The following is a 5564-nucleotide window of genomic DNA, read 5'->3' as shown; positions in this document are numbered from 1 at the left end:
ATGTTTTCACTACACCGTCACGAGGGGGGACAAGGGGGGACCCTAATATGTTTTGCTCACAAGGTGTGTGTGTGTGGGGGGGCTTGCAGACCCATGAGCCACTGGGGCCCCTCATGATGACTGCTGTTTTTTTGTGGCACCCACTCCCATCAAAATGGACAATTACTGCTCTAGGACAATGGACAGTCTAACTCTAGGCCCTGTCTGTAACTAGTGTCTTTCTCCAGAGACCCTCTTGATTGAACAGGGCATGTCTTGCTTGCTTTCGTGTGTCCCTCCTCATTACTTCCCCAGAAATAGACCACTCAGAAAGACAGACTTCTGCTTTGAATTGCAAATGTTTCTGACTGGCTAGTGAGTGTTTGTTCTGCACAGAGTTGGGGAGTAACAGATTACATGTAAGGGATTACAATAAACTGTAACAGTAATCGGTTACGTTACCAGCAAAAATATGGTAATCAGATTACAGACACAGTACTTTTGAAAACTTTGACACTTCTCTGTTTTCTCAATGACATTCAAATCAGCATTGAAAAAGACACGTTTAAATTTGTTTAACGTGAGCGAGTCTGACCATAAATCAGCTACCAATATGATGACACACCAAATGTTTTTGAGGGATCACGGGAAAAGAGCAGGAATAGGCTTTTGTAGGCTACAGTCCAAGCTATGTCTTCCAATTGTGCGACTGCTGTCGGCATCCAAAGATTATCCAACTTGAATAAAAGGTTGGAGGTAAGGATGACAGCAGTGGTGTCGTCTACCGGGATATGGATATCACTTATTATTGATATCTACATAGCGCATTGATGTGAATCACACTGCTGCTCTCTCATTTAGCTATTTGCACATTACAGATTGTGGTTGTTGTGGATGGCTGTTCACAAATCTAAATGTGTATTTGAACCCAATAATGGTTGAATTGAACAAATTTAAGCTGCCTATCAATCATTGTTTTTGAAACCATTGGACAGCTAGTGAAAAATGTGCTCTTGCAACAGATGAATAGTGCGGATCCCAGCCTGTGGAATAAAAGTGGGGCTTTTATTACTCAACGCTCTAACCACTAGGCTACCACTAGGCTACCCTGCCACCCCGGGATATGGTGTTGAACGTGGAGCTGTAGTCAATGAATAGCATTCTCACATAGGTGTTCCTTTTGTCCAGGTGGGAAAGGGCAGTGTGGAGTGCAATAGAGATTGCATTATCTGTGGATCTGTTGGGGCGGTATGCAAATTGGAGTGGGTCTCTGGGATGATGGTGTTGATGCGAGCCATCAGCCTTTCAAAGCACTTCATGGCTACAGATGTGAGTGTTACGAGTCGGTAGTCATTTACGCAGGTTACCTTAGTGTTCTTGTGGACAGGCACTATGGTGGTCTGCTTAATTAAAACATGTTGGTATTACAGACTCGTACAGGGAGAGGTTGAAAATGTCAGTGAAGACACTTGCCAGTTAGTCAGCGTATGCTCGCAGTTCACATACTGGTAATTCGTCTGGCCTTGTGAATGTTGACCTGTTTAAAGGTCTTACTCACATCGGCTGCGGAGAGAGCGATCACACATTCTTCCAGGACAGGTGGTGCTCTCATGCATGTTTCAGTGTTATTTGCCATCGAAGCGAGCATATAAGTAGTTTAGCTCGTCTGGTAGGCTTGTGTCACTGGGCAGCTCTCGGCTGTGCTTCCCTTTGTAGTCTGTAATGGTTTGCAAGCCCTGCCACATCTGATGAGCGTCAGAGCCGGTGTAGTACGATTCGATCTTAGTAACCGGAAGGTTGCAAGTTCAAACCCCCGAGCTGACAAGGTACGAATCTGTCGTTCTGCGCCTGAACAGGCAGTTAACCCACTGTTCCTAGGCCGTCATTGAAAATAAGAATTTGTTCTTAACTGACTTGCCTAGTTGAATAAAGATAAAATAAATAGTGCCCTCAAAGCGCAACACTAAGCTGGGGACCCTGGGACTAAACACCTCCCTCTGCAACTGGATCCTGTATTTCCTGAAGGGCCGCCCCCAGGTGGTAAGGGTAGGTAACAACACATCTGCCACGCTGATCCTCAACACGGGGGCCCCTCAGGGGTACGTTCTCAGTCCCCTCCTGTACTCCCTGTTCACTCATGACTGCACAGCCAGGCACGACTCCAACACCATCATTAAATTTGCCGATGACACAAAAGTGCTACGCCTGATCACCGACAACGCCGAGACAGCCTATAGGGAGGAGGTCAGAGACTTGACCATGTGGTGCCAGGACAACAACCTCTCCCTCAACGTGATCAAGACAAAGGAGATGATTTTGGACTACAGGAAAAAGAGGAAGTAGCACGCCCCCATTCACATCGACAGGGCTGTAGTGGAGCAGGTTGAGAGCTTCAAGTTAATTGGCGTCCACATCACCAACAAACTAACATGGAGCAAGCACAACAAGACAGTCATGAAGAGGGCACAACAAAACTATTTGGCATCCTCTTAAGGTTCTACAGCTGTACCACCGAGAGCATTCGGACTGGTTGCATCACTGCCTGGTATGGCAACTTCTCCGCCTCCGACCGCAAGGCACTACAAAGGTAGTGCGAAGGGCCCAGTACATCACTTCCTGCCATCCAGGACCTCTATACCAGGCGGTGTCAGAATGCCCTAAAAATTGTCAAAGACTCCAGCCAACCTAGTCATAGACTGTTCTCTCTGCTACCACAAGGCAAGCGGTACCGGAGCACCAAGTCTAGGTCCAAGATGCTTCTCAACAGCTTCTACCCCCAAGCCATAAGACTCCTGAACATCTAGTCAAATGGCTACCCAGACTATTTGCATTACCCCACCCCCCTTCCCCTCTTTACACCACTGCTACTCTCTGTTGTCATCTATGCATATTCAATTTAATAACTCTACCAACATGTACATACTACCTCAACTAACCGGTGCCCCCCGCACATTGACTCTGTATCGGTACCCCCTGTAAATAGTATTTTATTGTTATTTTACTTCTGCTCTTTAATTACTTGTTACTTTTATCTCTTATTCTTATCCGTAATTTCTTTTAACTGCATTGTTGGTTAGGGGCTCGTAAGTAAGCATGTGACTAATACAATTTGATTTGATTCAAACAGCTTTTATCCAGTGGGTTTCAACTTTTAGGAAACGTTCTGTTAATGTAATGAAATACCAAGAACATAACATTTCTTTGTCAATTTCCCTAGATGTGTTGAGAATATTCCAATGCCAAGCAACTATCCTGCACTTTTCCCAGAAAGTTGTGGGAGTGTTGAATGCAAAATATCCATAGGACAGTCACGCTTAACCAAGCTCTAAGAAACATATGGTTCTCAGAACGTTATGTGCTAGCTGAGTGACCCTCTGTAATGCTGCTCAACATACAGACCAAAACCCTCAACAATGACAAGCCAGACTCTCAGAACGTTATGTGCTAGTTGGGTAACCCCTCTGTAATGCTGCTCAACATACAGACCAAAACCCTCAACAATGACAAGCCAGACTCTCAGAACGTTATGTGCTACCTGGGTGACCCTCTGTAATGCTGCTGAACATACAGACCAAAACCCTCAACAATGACAAGCCAGACTCTCAGAACGTTATGTGCTACCTGGGTGACCCCTCTGTAATGCTGCTGAACATACAGACCAAAACCCTCAACAATGACAAGCCAGACTCTCAGAACGTTATGTGCTAGCTGGGTGACCCCTCTGTAATGCTGCTCAACATACAGACCAAAACCCTCAACAGCCCCCAGTGACAAGCCAGACTCTCAGAACGTTATGTGCTACCTGGGTGACCCCTCTGTAATGCTGCTGAACATACAGACCAAAACCCTCAACAGCCCCCAATGACAAGCCAGACTCTCAGAACGTTATGTGCTACCTGGGTGACCCCTCTGTAATGCTGCTGAACATACAGACCAAAACCCTCAACAGCCCCCAATGACAAGCCAGACTCTCAGAACGTTATGTGCTACCTGGGTGACCCCTCTGTAATGCTGCTGAACATACAGACCAAAACCCTCAACAGCCCCCAATGACAAGCCAGACTCTCAGAACGTTATGTGCTACCTGGGTGACCCCTCTGTAATGCTGCTGAACATACAGACCAAAACCCTCAACAGCCCCCAATGACAAGCCAGACTCTCAGAACGTTATGTGCTACCTGGGTGACCCTCTGTAATGCTGCTGAACATACAGACCAAAACCCTCAACAGCCCCCAATGACAAGCCAGACTCTCAGAACGTTATGTGCTACCTGGGTGACCCCTCTGTAATGCTGCTGAACATACAGACCAAAACCCTCAACAGCCCCCAATGACAAGCCAGACTCTCAGAACGTTATGTGCTACCTGGGTGACCCCTCTGTAATGCTGCTCAACATACAGACCAAAACCCTCAACAATGACAAGCCAGACTCTCAGAACGTTATGTGCTACCTGGGTGACCCCTCTCTAATGCTGCTGAACATACAGACGAAAACCCTCAACAATGACAAGCCAGACTCTCAGAACGTTATGTGCTACCTGGGTGACCCTCTGTAATGCTGCTGAACATACAGACCAAAACCCTCAACAGCCCCCAATGACAAGCCAGACTCTCAGAACGTTATGTGCTAGCTGGGATACTTTAAAGAGGTGCTTTAGTTTGTACCTCCTTGGAGAGTTATGACTGTGAGTCACGAAAGTACTGTGTGTCATTAAATAGCAACAACAACAACAACAAAATATCTCTTCATTCCTCAGACCTCATTATTTTTCACTGCCCTTCGGGGAAATGTGTCCTGAATTTCAACGAGAGCACTTCATATAACTTCTGAACATTTACTTTGACATGTTGATACAAGATCATTTCTTGGAAAAGTTACATAAAAATGGAATTAAAAGTTGTATTAATGGATGCCGGAACCAACCAGTCCTGGAAACATCAACAGCACCAGTAGAAACCTATCTGATCCTATGAAGAGCAACAGGCCCAATACAACCAGATACCATAATCCTACCTAATTACTATGTTGAATTCTCCTTAAATCTCTGAGTCACCATGTGGGTTATGGGGACAGCATGTGAAAGAGAGAGGGAGAGAAGCACAGGAAGAACATTGCCAATCAATCCCACACAGCACTTCATAGAGAATGCTTCATTTTTCACACCGCACTTGTTCAATGGTTTTGAATACACTATGTAATGCTTCCAAAAATGGCATCCTATTCCCTATGTAGTGCACTACTTTTGACCAGAGCCCTATGTGCCCTGGTAAAAAGCAGTGCACTATAAAGGGAATATGTTGCCATATGGGATACAAGAACATGATTTCACCCTAACCAATCTCCCTCATGTACTATAGGCCAGGGAACGTGTCAGTGTGCTAATAAGGAGAGGAGGACATGTGTGTGCTTGCAACTGACATTTACTCCTGAGGTGCTGACTTGTTGCACCCTCGACAACTACTATGATTATTGTTATTTGACCATGTTGGTCATTTATGAACATTTGAACATCTTGGCCATGTTCTGTTATAATCTCCACCCGGCACAGCCAGAAGAGGACTGGCCACCCCTCATAGCCTGGTT

The sequence above is a fragment of the Oncorhynchus keta genome, chromosome 24 (genome assembly GCF_023373465.1).
Source record: "Oncorhynchus keta strain PuntledgeMale-10-30-2019 chromosome 24, Oket_V2, whole genome shotgun sequence".
In the NCBI taxonomy this organism is placed as follows: domain Eukaryota; kingdom Metazoa; phylum Chordata; class Actinopteri; order Salmoniformes; family Salmonidae; genus Oncorhynchus; species Oncorhynchus keta.
This window is presented reverse-complemented; position numbering follows the sequence as displayed.